The sequence below is a fragment of the Aythya ferina genome (genome assembly GCF_964211825.1).
Source record: "Aythya ferina genome assembly, chromosome: 1".
Classification (NCBI taxonomy): domain Eukaryota; kingdom Metazoa; phylum Chordata; class Aves; order Anseriformes; family Anatidae; genus Aythya; species Aythya ferina.
Window position 1 is genome coordinate 97,935,210 of NC_140296.1, and position 22,953 is coordinate 97,958,162.

Below are 22,953 nucleotides of genomic sequence, written 5' to 3' on the forward strand. Positions count from 1 at the left end.
CTTAGCTTATTAACAGTAACCCTTGCCTGGTTTCAGGCGTAGCGAAGCTCTGGGCTGTTACAGTGCAGGGGCAGCATTCAGCTGCAGCTCAGATTCACCTGGTTCAGTGGGATGGATGGGAGCTGGTCCTGCACCATCAGCTCTGCTGGCTGCTCCCCACAGAGCATCCTCCCTGCCCCAGCCCTGCAGTGGCCTTGCAGAAGGAGGGCTTGCAGCAGTGCCCTTCTGCCAAAGTGTTGTCTCTTGGATGTCTGTTGGAGCAAACTTGATGGTTCTCACCTGTCAGTGAGGTAACTGGAAGAAGGTAGCCCATAGCTCATGCCATATATGCTGAAATTCACTGCAGCAGTAGAAGGGTGAGAAGAAGACTGAAGTCGTGTTTATACAGGAGCACAAGTCACTTACCTTGATTTCTGCTTTTGCAGAGACAGGAGGTGACTCATTTCCCAGTAGGGGTGAGAGTTTGTTTCCATTGTAATTGCAGGAGGCTTTTACTGAGGGACTTGGTGGACCTCAGAAGTTTCCTCTCACTTGGACATCAGGGGACACACACCGCTCAGGCAACCTTGCTTTCACTGCTCACGTCAGTTGGTGAAAAGGCATGACTGAGAAAAAGCTTGGCAGGTTTTCTCACCTGCACTTGTGTGTCTGTGCTTTTGCTTGAATGTGGGGATGTTGATATTGTTGGACTTCAAATGTCTGTTTGTTTTAGGTACTCTGAATTTGAATCACAGAATGACAGAATTTCTAGGTTGGAAGAGACCTCAAGATCATCGAGTCCAACCTCTACCTAACACTAACAATCCCCACTAAACCATATCCCTAAGCTCTATGTCTAAACGTCTTTTAAAGACTTCCAGGGGTGGTGACTCCACCACTTCCCTGGGCAGCCTGTTCCAGTGTCTAACAACCCTTTTGGTAAAGAAGTTCTTCCTAACATCTAACCTAAAACTCCCCTGGCACAACTTTAGCCCATTCCCCCTCGTCCTGTCACCAGGCACATGGGAGAGCAGACCAACCCCCACCTCACTACAGCCTCCTTTAAGGTCCCTGGGTCCTTTAAGGTAAAGAGCAATAAGGTCCCTGGAGGGAGATGCATACTTGATTGCAGTGACAGCAATGAGAGTTTAGGTCCTAAACTTAAATGTTTTGAATTACCTCATAGATACCACTTTGTTTCAGAAGCTTCTTCCAAAGCTGACCTGAACACCCATGAAGCACACATTTCTTCAGCTCTCAGTTTTAAAGAAGCCTCTCTCTCATGGACTGTGTAGGCACCATGAAGTTGTGGCATTATGACTTCTCTGAAACTCTGGCATTAATACTGTTCCAGTTTACATCTCAATGAGGGTTGCCAAATTTTCTGCCAGATTATGATGGTGATGCCTAGTATTTAATATTGACAGTATTCTAATAAAACATTAGGCATAATGCCAATAGGCATAAGATATTTCATCTCTGATTTCTGTGATAGAAAGGTTTTTAATGATACCCCAGTAATTTTCTGCTTTTTAGCAGTAATTCCATGAGGAATATGTATTGGCCTCAGTTAGTGTTTGAAAAGCCCATTTATTTTAATTTTTTCTGAGGATGACTCTGGATTAGACACTGTTGTGAAAGATGAGGAGAATATATGACAACCAGTCCATAAACTTTCAATAATACTGCACATTTGGTGACCGTTAGAGAGTAACGTAAGGTTCCCTACTTTCAGAAAATCATGCTGTAACTTTGGTGTAATATTGAAAATTAATTACTTTGAGGTCTGTTGTGTAAACACACTTTCTGAAAAAGCAATAGCAACAGAAACTAAAGTTACTACATTCTTAAATTTGCCTAATACTGATTAATTGAGGAATCTTTCTCATTTGAGAGGTCATGAGTATCTCAGCCTTGTACTTACAGCCAAGTAGTATTTGATTACATGGAGGAAAAAAAGGTGCTCTAAGACTAAGTGTGAACATAATAATGAAGAAACAATGCAACATAGTCAACCAGGCATGAAGAATTATCTACTGAAGGTAAGAGGCCAAGTGTCTCATCAGTTGGATTTTAATAATGCCTGGCAGAAGTGCTTATAGTTGTACAGCAATTGTTTTAATATCTAATTGAGTTTCAAGCTGAAATATTACAGTCTGTCTTGAAACATGAAGAGAACATTTCCTGTGAAGCGATGTCTAAGTATTTCTTTAGGTACTAAACTGAGAGCAGAAAATTGGTAATACTTGCTTTCAGATTCCAGGAGCCTTCTAACTATGAATAACTAAAGCTGTATCCTGTGCAGTTTTACTATTGTTACCTCTTTCCTCTTCCTGCCTTTATAATTTATTTTGTTTACCATATTCACTTGATGCAGCTTGTTCCATTTTTGTTTTTATTTTTTATTATTTTTATTTTTTTCTGTTAGCTTTTTGCATTGGGCACTGCCATTTGCTTTGTGGTCAGCAGCATACCGAGGAGGATGTGTCCTGATTCTGCCTGGGGAGTCCAGCTGCAATGGCGATATGGACTTTAAACACAAATGTGACTCCAAAGCTGACATACTGATTATGCTCCCAATAATCTAGCATTACCCTTACACAGTCAGGAGTACAAGATCATCCTAATGGAATGGTAGAAAAATTAAGACTTTTTTTTTTAAAAAAAGCTTATATATATATATATTTACAGAGCATGTAAGCTGAAATGGATGCAATACACAAAATGTAGCCTTCTTTTGGAATGTGTGTGTTATTTTTTTTTGTTGTTGTTGTTTTGTTTTCAGTTTGATTTCTCATGATTGATTGGTATGTGAAGCTGGAGCTTTTCAGGAAAAGTCTGGGATTATGAGCGCGTCAGCCTCTGCTTTTAGCACAGCAATGAGGTTATCAATAATGCATTGGCGATCTCAGAATCCTTGAACATAGGGAAATCACAGCTGGTCTGGGTTTATTGTCGAAATTGCAGATTTGCGCCAAGAGGTCACGACAACTGCATGTCAGACAGCCACACACACACTCACACAGACGTGTCTTGGGGGAATGAGGGGGATAATATCTGAAGCATTGCCACTGCCCATGTTATAAACTCCTCATATGCTTCTATAGTACAGCTTAAAAAGCAGCATATTTAATGCTGCTGGCAGTGGCCTTTTGACACTTTGGCCTTTCCCAGTATTATAAGTTTTATTGTTTTCCTGACAAGTTTATTCATATACTAGCAGCTTGCTTGGCAGCAATATTCAAGCTTAGTACTTAGGCTTTCTGGTCACGGTGATGGCTAGCAGTAATAGAGAGGGAAAATAAGTGAGTGTGGAAATGCAAAGCTGTCTCTTGTTACATTTTATCGATCACATTCTGGTGTCATTCAATTAAGACAGAAATGTGATGGATAGTGTCTGCATAGATTCCTACTTTGCTTTCCAGCCGTTCCATGTAAAGCTTTTTGGGGGAGGGAGGAGGAAAGGAAGGGTGAGAGGAGGAGGGGGTAACAAATCAAAGATACAGTGTGATTTGAATTACAGATTAAACTTATCTTTTTTAAAAAATGTTATTCTAAAGGTACCTTGAAAAGCAATATTAGCTGAGCTAGTATTCTATGTTTTCTTGCTAATAAGTATCTGGAAATGTCTGGCCTATCATTCATTGTGGTAACGTTTATTTTGATCTAGATCTTGTCTGTGATTTATGAATAAACACTTGATTCTTCTGAATTTAGTACACAGAAAGGGCTCAAGAAAAGAAAGGACTTACTTTCCTAAGAAACTAATCTGCATGCTTTAAGGCAGTAATTCCAGATAAACATCTGAAGATAAGGGTTGTTCGTTTCAGTCTGTTGTTTACTTTAATATGGTTTAAAAAAATAATCATTGAGCAGTTCTGTAAATGGAATACAAAAATCCTGTGACAGGCTCCATAGGTTTAACTGGAACTACATCAATTCAGAACAAGTGAGCCTCTCACCCAGCCTTCAGACTGTGGTAATTTCCGAACTAATTAATTATTTTCAATCGAACTCATGTTTTTTCTGTCTATAGTGTGAACGAGGTAGCCCTAGGCTTCACCAGCCATTTCCAGAACCTTCTTCTGTTGTCGCACCTGCTGCAGGCTCCATGGTTGGACACAGAAGTTCCCTGGGAGAAAGACCATGGTAGCTCTCACCTCCTGGTCTTCCCAGGGGATGTACAGAGGAAGAGGTTGCAACTTGAAGGGTAATGTCTGTAGCAGGTTTGGGATTTTCTGCTGAAATGGGGTTACATGGGAAGAAGCCAACTGGCCAGAGCCAAATGGCTTCACAGATGTGTATTGGCTATTACAACCATCTCAAGCAAGTAAGCAAACAAACAAAAACAAAGTCCCAAAACCTGAACAAAACAAATAGATTCCCACCAGCTGGCTGGATGAGCTTCTGGGAAACCTGGTTTTCCAAAGTCCACAGCTGTGCCCAGGCACTGCTGGGCTGGCACTGCTGGCTTGCCAGGCTTCTGTCTGCCTGGCTGGTGGGGACACTTCCTCCCTCGTCGCTCTCCTGCAGATCCCAAAGTCCCCTATCCTGCACTGGTCCCAGGGGCTGAGAGACAAGTGCAGAAGCCCTAGCAGCCACATTTTAGCTAAGTCTTGGAGCTGTGATATTTAGGGATGTATTTTCCTTGCAACTGCTGTTACTGAATCCGCAGTTAAAGCTGTGGGAGGTATTAATTATTCTGAGAACTAATTAAGTTTTAAGATTTGTAAGTTTTAAGGCAATTAATTTTTAAGTTACATTTTAAATGTGATGAAGCTTGGGATACTTCTAGTTTTATAAACCAAAGAGCACATTTCTAGCCCTCTTACTCGTTCTTATCTGGAGAAGAACTCTGAGCACTTGTTTGTGATTTTTTTTTTTTTTTTTTTTTATGTGTCTCAGGTTGGATGTAGTTGTATTGTGCTCTGTAAAGCCTACAAGAGTTAAGGACTTCAGGGCCAGGTTGGTAAGCCTGAAAAGCACAAGTCAGGTGGAATTTCAGTTTTCAGAATTGCCAAATTTCAGTTGCAAGGTTGGTAGTGCAATGAACGGAGTTGTCTCAGAATAGTTTTATCTTGCTTGTGTGCTATTAATAAGATGAATAAAATGTTGCTAAAATGTTCGGCAACATTTATACTGCCATAAGGAAAATTTGCATTAATTCTCTTTTTTAAGGGAAACAACACCTTTCTTAGAGCAATATTTGACATAGCAAAGTCTCTTTCTTTTGGGCAGGAGTTCTAGAAAGCACCTGTAACTTGTATTCTGAGGACTCCAGGAAAGTAAGCATACCAGCAAGGTGTGAGTGGCCTCTCAGGCAGGAGGGTGAAGAAGGGCGCCTCAAGTGGTTCCAGCCATTTCTGTTTTTCCACCCAGCAGCAATGCTAGATATATTCAGGATTGTTAGAGTTATTGCTGGAGCTGCTCTACTTGTGGGCTGGTCTGGCACCAGGAGGCTGCTTAGGTAAAGCACAGATATTTAATTCCCTTTCTCTGATGTGCAGTTCTTAGATATTTAGGGGTACTGAGTATATGCAGCTTGAATACTTGTTCCATTTCCAGTATCTCTGGAAGTACCTTTTAAAAAAAAGCAGTAGGGTGGACTCATCTTATGTTCCTAACCTCTAAAATTGCATTATTTTTGTTTAGTGACGGTTTGCTGCAGTGTAATTGTTACAGCAAAGACATCATTACTTGTGTAACATCCTCTCTTTAATTAGGAGACTTTCCATACTCTACCATTTCATAAATCATCACTTCTGCATTTGTCATTCAGATATGAAATTAAAATTATTACTGCATGAATAAGGCAAACTGTGTTCCACAGATTTTATGAGAGGTCACAAAGCAAGTGCTTTGGGTGCCAGTGCTCTTTGGACAGCTTCTTAGCATGAAGCAGTTAAAGGCCGTCCCTGTTTAACATCCTGCCTAGGCCCAGGTTTCTGTTTTTTTTTCTGCACTCCAAAGAAAGGACTTGCATTGCTTGTTCCTGGCTTTGCAGGCTGGCAAAACGTAACATATAGAGTCATTTTGCATTTTTAAATAGTGCTGATTTATCTGCATGATGGAAAATATTTGTAGCATAAGAAAAAGGGGGGGGGGGAGGGGGAAGAAAATATTTTTTAAAATATATGTGACTATGACTGAACAGATTGAGGGACCTTTCTGTGGCCATATGAAAAATTTATAACTGAAGTAAAGGTTGACCATGATTTGTTCTGTATTTCATTCAATGGCACATTTATGTATACAGTAGGTCTCAAAAGCCATAATAAGCTAATAAGAAAAAGAAAACAAACCAATCTCCAAATTCTGCTCTACTTGATAAGCTCTACATATTCCCTTGTTTAACAGTTAATGCTGGAAATCTGTAGGAGAAAATACATATTTTCTTATATCTGTTCTTTTGTAGGTGACAAAAAGATAGAGATTATTGTGGTTAAGTATATTACGTCCTGCTGTCCTAGCAACAGGGCAGGCAGTGGCAAGTCAAAAAGCTTCTCCATCATAGTTTATTTTGTATTTTGTTTGTATGTAGTCCTAAAAATTTTGTTTCTTGTCCACTTAAACTATACTCTTTTAGGTTTCACAAAATCAATTTCCAGGCCTGGTTAAAGGCTATACTTCCAGTGAGATAACTGTAGTAAGATTGATAACATATAAGACTGCAGGGTCAGAATTATAACTCATATTATATTTAACTTCTGCAAGCATGGGTTGGTTACTTAAGCTAAGAGAAAAAAATTACATCTGTCATGAGAATTATTTTCTCTGTATACTACGTGTGTATTACATACTTAAAACATAGTTAGAAAAGTGTTCATATTCTTGTAAGAGAACAAAATGACAAATGGCAGGGAATAGATAACAATTATCTCATTTATAAAAATGTAATAAAGTGGAAGAATGAAAAATAATAACTTTTAAAAAAATAGGAGGAAACTTGAGGGAAAGATTAATCTGAACATTTTTCTCCTGTTGTGAATATATGCATGATTTTGTTGTCTTTCAAACATTTCATTGATTTTTGATAGCATAAAAGTGAGTAACTTACTTGGCCAGTAATTTCTACTCTGCTTTCTCAAGGAAGCTTCTACTCTACCACAAATTTCATCTTTCCCTAACCTGCTGAAAGCTCATCAGGGTGTACTTTTAGATATCTCCAGCTCGCCTACAGATAACCCAGACCTTATTTTTGTAAAAGTTTAGAGTTAATTTTTACATATTTTTTTTTAATGTCTGCATTTCATAGTGTCAGAAGTAGTACCACAAAACTAAGGCTGCTTTTTTTTTTTTTTATTTTATTTTTTTTTTTTTTGGTGTAGTATTTTAATCTCAGAAGAGAAGGGCTTTAATAGTACACTGTAAATTTGTCGTCTTGAGATGTCCACTTGAATTTTGAGTTTTGTTTCTAGATTTTAGAAATTCAGAGAAGGTGGGGGAGAGGAGAGAAGGCAGAAGGGTTTCCTAAGCACATAAGTGGTTATGGCCTATTGTACTTTTTTTAGAATTGAAGTATTTCAATAGTTTGAATATGAGCCAGACAGCCTGTGTATTATGAACAGGGAGTGGGGGGAAGAAAAAAGATAAAAATAAATAAAGAGCAGCTGCAGTTCTGTTAGCAGCACCACAGAGTTAAAAGGGATCTGCAAAATTATAACCGACATTATGTATACAAATCTAGGAGAAAAGAACCCTAAATTATATTAAACCTTGTCATATTCTGTTCTAGTCTGAAGACTTAGGGTTCAATGTTTAATTTATGTGCAAGGATTTTTTCTCCTTTCAAGTGCTTATGGAGAATTTGAATTAAATATGTAAGACAAACATTAAGTCAGAACTTCTAATCTAATTATAGTCAGATATTGCCTTTAAAAATAAAAAATAAAAAATGTCTCCCAATAACGAAGTTTGCTATTTTCTTGACTATAGCAACTACAGCAAGAAGTTCCAAGTTACCTGTCAAACAAAGTTAGGGTAGAAAATAATAGTGTTGGTGTAGAAAATAGTATTGATTATAAAAAACATATTTTTATTTTGGCATTATTTTTGGCATCTCAAATTCCTAGGTTTTGCTACCTCTTGACGTTTAACTGTAGGTAGGTTAGTAAAAATCACATTTTTCCTGTGTGGAATACCCCTTTATGATTTCAGTGTGCAAATAATGTGAAGTATTTTCCCACTATTTTGTCATTAAGGTCTTTTTTAGTGAGAAAGACAGACAAGTCATCAGGGAGTAGCTGAATTTTGAAGACAATTGGTTCCAGAATATGGTGAACATTCATTGAATCTGTGTGTGATGGTGAAAAGAAGAGTATTTATTTTCTTTACTGCACTTTATTCAATAAACTAAAGCTAGTAGCATAACCCTGTTTTTTGTTTTGTTTTAGTTTGTTAGTTTGATTGATTGATTTTTTGGTATTAAATGTTCTCTCCCGTTAATGATAAACTGAACAGTCTTTCATAGACAATGTTCCAACTGAAGAGGAATCATTGATGTTTTTATTTTCCTTCCATCTGAAGCTCAGTATTTAACTCTTCTACTAATTCTGGTTGTCAGTAAATGTCAAGATGGTAGATATAAAAGGAAGCATATGCCAGAGAAGAGTCAACTGAGTTTCATCTAGGAAACCATCAATAAAAGAAAGTGGAACACATTATGAATTTAGTCACAATAATGATTAGATGTGTAGTAGTGATTACCAAGATTTTTGAAATACGGTCAGAACTACAGTCACTATAAATTACAGCAACACGAATAAAGGCCTCCTCTTCATCATACAATCTATTTCTGGTTTGGAATAATTGAAGAAAGCTCTTTACAACTGATTGTGTTTGTACAATTTTAAAAAATTATTCTCGTAATGCCAGTTAATTTGGAAATAGAGAGAAATTGTGGGGGGAGTCACGTTAATATTGTGGACATTGATTGTGATTTTGGGAAATGTAGCAGTGTCTTACCATCCTCTGAGTAAAGAATTTCTTTCTTATATCTAATCTACATTTTTTTAGTTTACAACCATTACTTCTTGTTTTATCATTACACTCCCTGACAAACAGTCCCTCCCCAGCTTTCTTGTAGACCCTCTTCAGGTCCTAGAAGGCTGCTATAACATCTCCTCAGAGCTTTCTCTTCTCCAGGCTGAACAACCTCTCCATAGGAGAGGTGCTCCAGCCCCTTGATAATCATTGTGGCCTTCCTCTGGACCTGTTCTAACTGTCCATGTTCTTCTTGTGCTGGTGGCCCCAGAGCTGGATGCAGTACTCCAGGTGGGGTCTCATGAGTGCAGAGCAGAAGGGAAAAGTCACCTCCCTCTCACTGCTGGCCATATTTCTTTTGATGTAAGCCTTTGGTTGGCTTGCTGGGCAGCAAGCACTCATTGCTGGCTAATGTTGAGCTTCTCATCAACCAATATGGGGGTGGGTTCTCCTCAAAGGTGCACTCTATCCATTCTCCTCCCAGCCTGCATTCATGCTTGGGATTGCCCATGGACCAGTATCTTGCACTTGACCTTGCTGAATTTCAGGTTTGCACAGGCCCACCTCTCAAGCCTGCCCAGGTCCCTCTGAATGGCATTCCTTCCCTCCAGCATGTTGACTGTACCACACAACTTGGGGTCATTTGCAAACTTGCTGAGGGTGCTTTCAATCCCAGTGACTATGTTGCTGACAAAGATGTTAAACAGTACTGGTCCAACACCAACCCCTGAGCAACACCACTCATCACTGATCTCCACTTGGACATTGAGCCATTGACTGCAACTCTTTGAGTGTGACCATGCAGCCTTACCTATTGAGTTGTCCATCTGCCAAATCCATGTCTCTCCAATTTAGAATAAGCTGTCATGCAAGACAGCGTCAAATGTTTTGCACAAGTCCAGGTAGATGATGTCAGTTGTTCTTCCTCTATCCACCAATGTTGTAACCCCATTGTAGAAGGCCACCAGATTTGTCAGATGCTGTCTGCCCTTTAGTGAAGCCATGTTGGATGTCTCAAACCACCTCCTTAATTTCCATGTGCCTTAGCATAGTTTTCCTGAGGATCTGCTCCATGAACTCGCCAGGTATAAAGGTGGGACTGACTGGTGGGTAGTTCCCTGTGCCTTCCTTAATCCTTTTTAAAAATGGGGATTATTTTTCTCCTCTTCCAATCAGTGAGAAATTCACCAGACTGCCACAACTTCTCAAATATGATGAGCAGTGGTCTGTCATCTGTCGGTTCCCTCAGCATCTTGTGAATGGACTTGTATACCTTTAGGTTCTTTAGGTGGTCTTGAATCTGATCTTCTCCTATAATGGTCTGTTCTTCATTTCCCCCAGTCCCTGCCTTTGCCTTTTGGAGCTTGGGATCTGTGGCTGAAGCTCTTGCCAGTGAAGAACGAGGCAAAAAAATGTCATTGAGTACTTCAGCCTTCTTCATGTAACATCTCCCGTTTCCTTCTAGAAAGGGCAAAAAGTTTCCCTAGTTTTCCTTTTCTCAGTGATACACCTGTAGAAGCTTTTGATGGCTTGTCATTATCAATGTTTCGGTATGCTTCCCAGAAAGAAAGAAAGACCTTCCTAATTTCAGTTTTGTAAGACCATCCTTTAAACATTTTAAGCTGGGAGTAGTGAGCTGCTGTATGTTTTCAAATCACTTGCAGAAGGACCACAATACTTACAACAAAAACAAAAGCACAGTAAAAATTAAAACCTTGCCATGTCTAGCCCTGAACAGCAAACATCTTGTTTGTTCTTAGAAGAGACAAAGAGATGAAGGCATCTTTGCCCTGTTGGAGGAAGACCAAATATTTCTTTAATTTTCTTTCAGAGAAGAGAACTTGTAATTGTCTTTTTTTCCAAAATCATAGCAGTCTTTACAGAACATTACATGATGTTCTTGCATGAATCCTGCTCACTGTACTTCATCTTCTACAATGCTGTGTTCTCTTAAATTGTGTAACATCAGACCCAAGGGGACACAGGGTAACTCTGTTAGTAGAAGAATAGCATTGCATAGTTCTGGAGAGTTGTCTGAAATTACCACAAAGTGTTGTTTGTGCCTTTTATGATTGCCCAATTCACAGAAATGCAGGTGTTTTAGATGCAGTGGAGGAATGATTGTACCTTGTTGTGAATGTGGGCAACCCTAATGGCTGTTGCTTAATGGGGCTACATTTCATTTTCTGTCTCCTGAATAATATCATGGCTTCCCCATTATAAGACACACAAGAGCTGGAATGGTGCAGCCAGACTGCATGCAAATATTTAGCATTTTGGAGTAAAGAGAATACACAGCTAATTGAAGAGCAGCTCCAGCCTCACCAAACCCTGTTGAAATGAAGGAGTATTTATTATCTGTGGGCAGAAGTTGGAGATAAGTGCTGGAAGTAAATTACAGCTGTTTCCTAGCTGCTGTCAGGAAAGAGACTTTTAGCCAAAGGCTGTGGGTTTCTCTGTGGAGAAGGTCAGTGAGGGATTTTTATATTTTTTAATGCAGTGTTGTGCCACTCTGGCCTAGGTTCTGTCACTGCTTGGTAGGTGGCCTGTCCGTAAGCTGGTGTGATACTTCTGTCATTTGTAATGTGCTTTGGCATTCACTCCAAATCTGTTTGTGTCCTTTAAATTCAGTCTAAATTTTGAAAATTTTGTCTCCATGAACAGTGTCATCTAAGTAAGTTATTCTTGCTCATTTCTTATTGGTGGGAAAAGAAAAAAACAATGGCCTTTTACTTATCCTGCTTTCCTGTTTGGCTGCGCTAAAAGCAACATGCGAGGAATCCAAGATCGTTTTCCAAGAATTATGAAGAAAAACAGTGTGTTTTTAATAATCACCTCTTATTTGGAACAATTTCCTTGAAATTTCTGGGAGTAGAGATTCAAATTGCTTTTAAAAATAAGATTCTGTCAAACTGCTAAGCTAGGTAGACAAATACATTCCTGAAAACCTCCCATTTTGGTCATGGACTACATTAGTTTTTCTATCTCGGCATACGTTCTAAATGGTTCCCTTAGAAATATACCAAAGTATTATATACTTTGCAGAGAAAGGAAATATTATTACGTACCTTTGCAGAGAAAGGAAAGCATGAAATTAAAATAGTTCCTTGTGCTCTCTTTAACTTACAGGTTGCTCAGCCTGTGTACATTATCTTTCAAGTATCTTGGGTTGGTGGACAGATGGATGGACAGATGGGTGTACCTATGGATACAAAAATGTGTTTATAGGAGCATAGTCAATATTTTTGGACATGAATGTCACACTTTTTTCACTTTATTTATTTATTTAATTTATTTTTTAATCTGTATCTCTTTCCACTTCATGCAAGGGTGAAAAAATAATATGCAAAACTTAGAATAGCAGTCTTAAGAGTTTCTGTTCTTTTATGTGTGTGAGAATAAATAAGTTCCCTCAAATTAATGAAATACTTGAAGTCTATTTGACAGTAAAATTCATGTTGATGAAACTATAGGGAGGCTGAGGGTTCAGTGTACTATAAAGGTGAGCTCAGGTGAATCACAAACACAAAGACTCAGTCCCTCTCAGCCCTTCCTCTTTGCATTATTTATTCTATATACTTTAGGTGATGGTTAGCTTTCTGTATTGAAAAACTGGAAAATCCTCAACTAGTTATATTTAGATGTAAAATGATGGGATGAAAAATCAAAATGGTTGATCTGTAGCAATCAGACTCAAAAACTTTATTCTAGTCCTTGGGGAGTGAGGAGTTTGGAGCTGTATATGTGTATGAAATAAAATTCATGGCTGTTTCCAAAAGGTTGATACTGGAGCAAGAATCCAGATGCTGATACCACAAGGTACTACAAGCAACACGGGTATCAGAGCTCTGGTCACCCTGTTTAGTGAAGGCAAATTTATATCGGAGAGCCTTAAATGTTGATCCATGTTGTTTCTTTTGTCAACCTTTCTCTTTTCTTGAGCAATTGTATATATGAAATAGTTCTTGACTCCCAGTGTGAGCTTTGTAATGGAGTTTTAAAATGTCTGTGTACAATCAAAAATCATTAATGTTTGTTTAAGAAACCAGATAACATTGGAAAGTAAATACTAAATAATAGAGTACAACATGAAAAATGACTATACAATACTATCTCTAACAGTTTATGAAAATGGCGCACGAACAGATGAGACAGAAGTTCAAAGGCCCAGGGTTCCAGCAAGTGACATTATCTTTGTGGATTTCTGTTTGGATTCAGAGTTGGCTGAATGAATCTAGAAATATGTAATCAGATATTGCTCTACAGCTGCTCCTTCCAGGAAACTCAAGAGCGTATATTTTCTGACTTTAAGTGGGCAATAAATTATTTTCAGCAATTCCAGCTCTGCTTGTTTCCATAGGTAGCAGTGGAGCTTTTTTTGTATTGTTTTGTTTTGTTTTTGTTTTTGATCAGTTGTTACCTGCTTATCTAAGCCATTCACCACTGACACGTTACCTGACTTTTCATCCAATACAAAAGTAAAGTGGGCCTTAACATCTTTGTGGTGGTGATGTTTTGACATCCGTGAATTTGCAGCTAAACAGAAATGTCTCCTTACCATGGAGGCATGCTTCTCGTGGGTCAGCAGAGATCAGAGGGGAAGGGGGTTTCTGCTGCTGTAGTAGTTTGTGGCTGCTACAAGTTTTTTGTGATGGCTCCAGCCATCAAAATAAAGTAGAACATTATAAAATGATCATCATTTACTTTCATTTTTTTTGAGGACTGCTATTTATCACTCTTGCTGCCTGCTGATGTGTGCTTTTCTGTGTTACCCCAACAAGCTTTCCTAAAATAAGGACTGTATTCTGCTACAAATGAGTTACTTTGTACATATAAAGAGAAAAGGCTATGATGGTTTGAAAATGGCTTCTAACCTGGAAGGATAACTAATGGATGTAGAATAGAGTGGAACTTGCTTTCACATTTATTTTTAAAATACTTCAGAGTGCATTAGAATAATGAGTTAGTTACTGATAATGGAATGAGAATAAACAAGGCCCGTTTGTATGGTATGGCAAATTAGACGTCAATTATGTGGCAAAGCAGCACTGAAGGATGTAGCAGACTGGGAATTAAGCTGTAGTGTTAATTGATTATGAAATCATTTGATAGCCTTTGGTTTTATTGAAATGATTCTGAGAGTGCATCATAAACTTAAAATCCATTATGGCAGAAGTGCAGCACTTTGTACGGAGGGTTGCCTCAGCAGTGGGCCAGCCTCTGAGAACAGCGAAAAACTTAGTTCAGTTTTGCAGGTCTTTTGCATGAAGTAATTAGGGGGTTGAGTAGCTTCCTGACCATAACTGCAATTTGGATCTACATCCTTTAGTTTTGCAACTCGAACATCTTTGTTTCAGCTGTTGGCATAACTAGTTAAATGACAAGGATGCTCTTAATCTTTTATGTATATATATTTTTCTTCCTTAAATTAGAGGCAAGTGTGCCTGGTGCTTCTACTTGAAGAGGCAGATGCTACAGAGCTATCTGATTAATACCATCCAAACTCCACACAGGGCGGCTGCTCCCAGTTTCTTTTGGATGTGGCCTGTGCTGTAGATTTGCTCTGGTTTTGTACCCCTCCCAAGGGTTTTGCTCTCAGTCCCTGCCCCAGATGACTAGATGGGCCACTGGCAACATACTGTAAATTAGGATGTTTTAAACTCTGCCCCTATGCCAACTTTGGTGCCTGCCCTGCCAGACTACCCGCTCCTTTTTGTGCTGTGTTTAAATGGGTCTTATTTTGTCCTCTGCCCCGGTTCAGCCTGTCAGTGTCACCTTTTTCATTTCAGAGTTGCACCAATTGCCCTAAGTTTGTAACGCTTAGATTCTTAGTGTCTTGTAACCTTCTACTAGCTCTCTTTTGCTACTCTTAGTGCAGGACTCCTGGACTTTTGTTACCAAATGCTCTTGGCAGTTTGGCAGCCATACTCATTTTGACTGCTTTTCGTCCACCTCGACACGATCTCTTTTTGGTGCTTCCCACTTTCTTCTTCTAAGGGCAGGAGACCTGTGTCTGTGGAGAGGCTAGAATGTAAAGATAAAAGGAAGATGAGATGGGAAAACAGAGTAGTGTGAAGTACAAAAAGCATAAAAAGGCAGACTATAAATCTGTGGTGCAGGTTGGGGAAGACACAGGTGCATTATGTGGCCATTCAGGATGGCTGCACTGTTGTGCTCCATGCAGTCAGAGTTTTGCCCTCTCTGGTGACCTTTGGCATTGCTTTATTTCTTTTTTGAGAACAAATGTCCTAGACACCAGGGATCACCTTCGTTTTGCTGGCATATATCAAGAGGCTTTAAGTGCTTCTCGGGCAGCTGCTGAGACTGGAAGAAAGGATTTCATTTTAATGACTAACTTGAAGAAAGAAAGAATCCCTAGCAAAAAAATACCACCACCAGAAGCTTTTGCCCCCCATAATTCCACTGAATTATGTTACCTTTGCATATGAACCTGTGTTTTGAAATAAGACTTCTGGACATGGGATGAGATGGAAACCAATTGAGCCAGTCTGACATTATTTTGTTACTAGTGCATATAAATACTGCTCTAGTGCCACTTATACATAGGTACCATGCATATCTTTAATGGTATTTAATTGAGATTAAAGAAGCTGTTGGAGTGGATGCTGTGAATGCATATTAAGAATATTACTTAAAACCATAAGCCTTGATATGATAAACCATAACAAGTCTGAAGGACTCATAATGGCTTATCATGTCAATAAAATGCACTTAAAAATCCCCGAGTGATTAGAAGGAGCCATTTCAGTCTATTATATCAACAGTTATATGCTGAGAGCATATGAGATTTATTTTTCTTTTCCATCCTCTGTTTAAAAAAAAAGAGAGGAGGAAATTAAATCATAATAAGCTATGTTCAAATAGAATCAAGGTACTAAAATAAACCCACAGAAGGCGATTTACAAATCAAGGAAGGCAGTGAAAAGTTCTCTCCAAGCAGAGAATGCTCTCATGTTACACTTGGTCTCTGGTCCTGAGCGTCTCAGGGTGGTTAAATGCTGGAGCATGTGCTTGCACTGGTGCTGTTCCTGTCAATCTGTTGATCAGCATGAACAGCATGTCTTGTGATGAGAAAGCAGAGGTTTGCCCCATGTGCTAGTGATGACCTCCAGCACTTCCACACGAGGAAGGTTGAATTGCCTTTACTACCCCGTGTACATGCTCAGCACAGGCTCTAGCAGAAGAGAGTCGCGGTGCTTTCCTCTCTCAGTGCTTTTCTGAACATCTTTTCCAGGAGCCAGGCAAAGAGGAAGGAAGTAGCACCCGAGCCCAGGGAATCTGGGCTCCCGGGGGCCGTAATGTTTGTAGGTATCACACTACCAGAGCTTCATACACATCCAAGAGCTCTGTAGCAGCTGCTAGATAGTATGTTTCTGTACGGGAGACCAGCTGTCAGCCTTTGTTTTCTGTACGTGTTTCTCTGCCTTTTGTCTGCTTGCTCTTTGTCTCACCTCAACTGGCCTGCAAGGTTTGTGCAGACCCAGTAGGGTCTGGGAGATGGCAGAAGGTGCTGCCATAAGAAATGTCTCCTTGTCCGATGGTGTAGGGAGGGAGGAGCTGTTTTGGCAGGTCTGGTCTGGTATGACATGGAAAAAACATGCTTGTTAACTTACACAGTAGGGTCAGGAAATTTTGGGATTGTTTACTGCTAAAAACGCAGGCAGATGTTACATTTCTCTGCTGCAAGAAAAGGCACCCCTCCTCTAAGACGTGAGTTTTACTCATCCCTGAAAAGGGGTTTCATCTCTGAAAAAGATGCCCTTGCATCGTGCATTTTTTGTTTCCTTGCTGCCACCAGAATTCATGTAGGGGTGAGGAACCAGTGTGGGTCTCTTGCACGGTTTGTTTGTGGGCTCTGAGCTGCATTATGTGGCTGCTCTACAGTGTTTCCAATGACCCTGAGCTGGTTCTCTGGGGCCAGCTTTGCAGGTCAGTCTGGTACAGCCTTAAAATTGCCCCCAGGGTCAGGTTGCTGCTAAAACGGGTGCTGTGGCTCCCCAGGGAGCAGCTGAAGGGAGCTGGGGCTGCTGAGCAGTGCAGTGCCCAGCTCCCAGCTGGTGAGTGTGACCTCTGTGGCACCCACGTTTTGGCTGTTTAATGTCTGGGTAGGTGTAGGGTACTCTGGGGAAAGGAATTTTCCTCTCTCTGCAGCTCCCTGCTATCTTGTGTGCGGATAACTGCGTCTTGCACGTAGTGCAGCCCTCCCAGGCAGCCTGGCCTCGTATGGCCAAGGCCTGAGGCAACCCAGTCCTGGCAGTGTGGTGTGGCATGAACCGGCTTGCTCTCGTGCCCTGTTCACACGATCAGGATGCCCCTGGGACTGCGGTGAGCAGGGCTGCAGCTTTTGGGGGGTTCTTCAGCGCCGCTGCTGGCAGATAGGCAGGAGAGGGAAAATAAACAGGTTCAGGACATGGGGAAAAATGAGCTTGTGGAAGCCAGGGGAGGGAAGCAGTGGCAAGTAAACACAGCTGAACAAGAGGAAAAAGATGTTTATGTACGCTTATTTAAGGTTTGCAGCAGGGATAAACGCGAGTCTGTCAGGAGAGTTTCTCTCCTCTCTGTGCTGTGAACCCTTTGTCTATTTATGTGCCGCTATATGTGGGCAAGAAATATGGCATTATGCAATTTTCTCTTGGCCGGAATGCATACTGTGAAGTTTGACAATTTGACTGGTGGATGAGAGTTGCGGTTTGAACCTCAGCTGCAACAACAAGCAGAATGCACGCATTCACATGTTTATGTTCACATGTACGTGTATGTGTGCATGCCGTCTCGTTACCCAAAGAGAGGATGCTGCTAATTGGTTCACCAGTTGGCAGAAAAAAAAATGATTTAAGGTTGACTTAAAAATGTACACTGGATTAAAACAGAGATGACGCCCTAAGAAACACACACAGATTTTCTATCATTGCCATCCAAAATGATCAAAGCTGGGAAAATGAGGGACATCTGAATGCAGCTTCAGCTGTGCTAGCAGATATCCCGCTGCACACTCCTGAGCAGTACACCAAGATTCATTTTTCATTTTCCCTGATATGTTGTTGGAGAGGGAGACGTGTAGTTGAACCAAGTGATCAATAAAAGAACAAATAAGGAACAAATGCTAGGAATATTCAAGGTAGGGTTTTTATTGAGAATTGCAGGCAGCTTTATTCTGCAGAAATCTCTGAACATAATAATTTTCAGTCTATTCCATTCATTTACAGCAATATTCACTTCACAGACCCATGTTTCAGGCAGGAAGAAGGAAAAAGTAATGTTAAAAAGCTACAAATACTAAGATACACACAAATATAAATTGGGAGCTAAAACCAAATGAAAACATGCAAAGGAAACCTGAATAAACTTACTCTAAATAAAACTACACTTTGCAGTTTTACAGTTTTAAAATTTGATATTATGACTTGATTTTGATATATTGATTTTGATACATTGAACATGCAATGTCTTTATAAAAATGGCTAAATTGTATCTGTCCAAGTGATACTCAAGTCTTTGTGTGTGCAGGGAGATGCATGAATAATATTTTGCAATTTTTAAATGCTGTGGCTTTATGTCCCTTAGGACCCTCAGAATAGTGTTATGGGGACCAGAAAAATGAGAGAGACGTATTTACAAATATTTGTAGATTGATAAAATACACCCTTTTAAGGAAGACTGCTTAAATACATTATCTACATTCATCGTGTATGTCTATATGCATGCATGTCATGTGGTTTATCTAGCATGCAGTCCTGTTTTATTGCAGCTGTAGAAATTATCATGACTTAGATACTTTCATCCATAAAATTGTTCTTTAATAGATGATTTATATTATTTACTGAAGAGCAGTACTTATGCACCAGTGCTACCATCAGTAAATTAGTGTATGCTTTCTTTTTGTTTTGTTTTATGCTTTGAACTAAAAGCAGACGAAGCCAGGGTAAGTTTGTTTGTGAAAGCTTGTTGAATACTAATAAGAAGAAAAACCATCCCGGTCATACTGAATAAATTCTGTAGCTGGTATGAAGGATTTTCAGCGATCCATATTGTCCTTGGACTTGGCTGTTGCATTGTACTTTAAATGGAATTGATTGTGTGGTTGTAATGAAAGTAACAGATTGATTTCTATACAGAGTTACACAGAGTAAATAGAAAAATGTTCTTGTCTTGACCTGCATTCATAAACTAAAAATCAGTGGCTTTTGACCTAATTCTTAATAAAAAATGGAAATGTAATCTAGCAAATTGGAAGGTTTCTTTAATTCTTAGAAAATTTACTGTTTATTGGGTTATGCGAGCCTTGGATTTTAATTGATTTTTTCTAATAAGTATATTGTGTTTTCTCTTTGAGGAATTCATACTTTTGCTATTTACATCTTTTGGGAAAATAGATTTGTTTCCTTCCATATTATTCCTTTACTTGTGCCTTAAATATATATGGCATTTTCCTTCTTTATCTAGGTAGAATATATATGATTTTCAATATCTTCAATGTTAAATGTTGTTAGCGTAGCATCTGTGCTAGTAGTGTATGACCTATACATTTTTGGGCTGCTATTGCAGTCTTCTCTAGTTTATTTCTAAAAGATGATGGTTTTGAACTGAATGTGCAGATCAATAGTTTTATGTTGTGGTAAAAGGAGGAAAGCTGTAGATGGAAGTAAGGTTCAGCATTCTTTCTATGGGAATAAACCCCGACAAATGCGTATATTATTGCAACTATTAGTTCAGTAAAAGGCCACAGAGGTATTTGTGAGCAACCTCTATTACTCCGCTTTTGCGTGGGTGAGACTGCGGTTCAGGCCCCAGCCAAGTGAATGATCTAGTGGGTAAAGCCTTTCCTCTGACTGTAAACTCAGGCTCCAGTGAGGAAGATCGGTGTTACTGCACTAACAAGCTTCTCGGTGAATTTTGCAACCTCGGTTTTGGCGCCCGGAATTTGTTCTCTCGATGAAGGAAAGCAGCACATTGTGAGGAGGCGCAAACACGACAACCAAAACAATAGCGACCCAAACGCACCGACGGCCACCGCTACTCCATTGTAGCTTCCGAAGGCCCTCTATTCTTCCCAGCCCACTTGATATCCTGCAGGTTGTGGCAGTACAATTCACAGGAAAAGCTTAGACATTGAGCTTGCACGCTTCTTGACTCCATTTTAAAACCTTTGTTCACACCAGGGTGGCATTTTTTCACACCACATGTGGCAGCTTTGACTCCTATCCAGCTTGTCGCAAAGAATCAAAGTCTGTGGTTTCTTACATTTTCAGCGCTGCCTCCTGAGCTGCTGTATTCTTTGTAGCTTCCAAAATATTACAAATCTTAATTTCATTCACAGTTTTTTAAAGCTCTATAGGGTATGGACTAAGACCACTCCACCTGTGCACCGAGATTTGGTTAAAATCAAAGCTGCTTGCGGGGGAGGGGGAAGAGCTCTTTTCCTTCTGCTTTTTTAAGAAAACCTTAGCACTGGCAATTAAAAATGATGGGGTGAACTTGATATACATCCAGCCAGCCTTATTTATGTTTTACAGAAAAGAGTTAAAATCAGCAAGGCTGATGTGTGTTTTACAGAAAATAATCAAAATAACATGTAATACTTGTACTTTTAGATTTGCAAAAAATATGAATGCTCATAGTTTGATTCAGCATTAAAACAGTGTCTGTTAATCTTGAGCTGTGGCAAGATCTGAGATACTCCTTTTTCCTGCTTTTCCTAAGAAAACCTTCATCTGCAATTTTACTGAGTTTTATGTGCCATGATGTCAATAATAGATTCTACATAAAGCTAATTTTAAAAAGAATGCAACCAGTCTTCCAATACCAATACACCTCAAAAATACGTCTTTTGAAAGTTTATTAGAAGAAGGTATGTTGCTTAAATTAATGTCATTCAGTGTAGCAAAGACACTGCTCAGCTCCTTAAACATGCTTAAGTATGTATTTCTTACTAAGAAACTTTACAATGGATGGCAAGTACAGCGTGACATGGCAAGAATAACATTTAGATTAAAATTGTCACAGGAATTTAAATAACTTGTATTTTACACTTTTTGATATACTTTTAAATGATCAACAAAAATTAAATGTTTGTGATTTGAAAGAAACATTCTCAGTTCTGTATATATTTATAAATCTTTACATCCATTGTTAGTGCTTCACTCAGCTGAAGATAATAGAATAATTTCTCCTTAGCACATATGCTAGCCTGTACATTGACATGACACCCTAATAAATATTTTGACTCGAGAGCTGTTGTTTGTTGCTATTTGTCAGGTGGTTTGAACTGTCTTTTGGCTGCTGTTCCCTTTGCGAACTAAAATATTAAAATGTATGCTTTCAATCTAGCAGTTTTCTTATTGTATTTTGATAAGTTTTCTGGCTGTTCATACTTTCTTTAAGAGCACAGTACAGAGGTGTTCTTAGTTCATGCTGCTTACTCACCAAAATCTAACTGATTATTTTTAGTGTTTATGAAATACATTGGTTTTATGTGTACTTTTAAGAATATTAAATAGTTCAGTTATACAGCCTGTAGAAAGACAAACCTTCCGTGTTCCTTGTTGATTTAGAAAATGTAACTCATGATTATTTCAGATGCATATTTGAATGCAGTTTCCTTGCTATCTATTTATCTAAGATTTGGTTTAAGTTAGTAAACTGTCTTAGCAGGTCTGATATATAACAACACTTGAATAACCAAAAACCTGTTCCAAATAATCTTTTTTTTCGTATTTCAGCCCAAAATCAGAAAGGTATCAACTAACCCCAGCAATAATTTATTTTCACTTAGCAGTAGCTTTATTAGTTCTGACTACTAAGCAATTGTTTTGTAATTAAAAAGTGAAAATGTATAAAAACAGCTCATGGGTTTTGTTTGGTTTGTATTCTGTTGTTTTAAAACAAAAAAGATGAAACACGTGAAAAAGACATTTAGAATCTATCTAAAAATGGTTTTATTTGGCATACTAAATTATACAGAATGTATAGAAGCATTCTTTGAGATCAATGATTACTTTATTAACACTTGTATAAATACATATATTTAAGTTGCCTTTTACTTAAAAATATATATGTATATATATAAATTAACATATCTATAGACAAAACCAGATACGGTTTACTCCTTTTGCCAAATGCCTTACCAGTTTCTACAGTTTTTCTACCTACACATGTCCAGACATTCTGAATGCAGTTTTAAATCATACACACATACACGCACGCACAAAAGTTGCTGTATAAAAGCTGAGACAGTAAAAAAAAAAAAAAAAAAGTCTTTTAGAAGGTAATACAGAAATTTATGCTAAGTCCTTCCTAAAGCACACTTTAAGGAAGCAAACATATAAAATACACATGCAAGCTTGCCTATTTACTGTTTAAATATTAAAGCAATGACTCAGCAAAGCAATGTACACATTTAGCAGAAAGTTATTTAACGGTAACACTTATCTATATCTAAACTTGATATCATGCAGCATTTTTAGAAGACTCAAGTATGAATTTCTCGGAAGCAATGCAAGTTCAATAAGTGTATCAAAATTAGTTTACCTACTTTCACAGCGCATATTTACTGAAGAAATAGCTTGATCTTATTTCATTTAAGTGCCATGAAGCAGAGATATAGAATAATCATTTATCAATATCCATTCCAGAAAATCCCAACTTTTATTTCTCGGCAATTCTTACTTTTCCCCATGTTTCTTCAGCCCCTCTTCACATTAACATTTCTTCTGCTTCCAGAAAAGAGTGGAAAAACAACAACAACAACAACAACAACAAAACCCCCTAAACAGTCAGCAAAAACATAATTGGTTTATATTGCTTTTCAGCTTGTGGCCTGTCCTCATATTATTAAATCAGATCATACATACTCCCCTAAAATTCAGCTTGGAGTAATCCTCTGCTACTTAAGGCTGGATGAAAAGAGTACTCATTGTGAATTATGTTTCATCTGTCACAATAACCTTCTTTATTCTTTAGTGCACCTCCCCT

The 22,953-nt window shown here is 38.7% G+C and overlaps 1 protein-coding gene across 10 annotated transcripts in view; it reads left to right on the forward strand.

Annotated features, from left to right (window-relative positions):
• Positions 1-22,953, forward strand: part of LOC311433151 (uncharacterized protein) — a 313,366-nt gene that overhangs the window by 60,936 nt on the left and 229,477 nt on the right. The gene's annotated exons all lie outside the window — the stretch shown is intronic.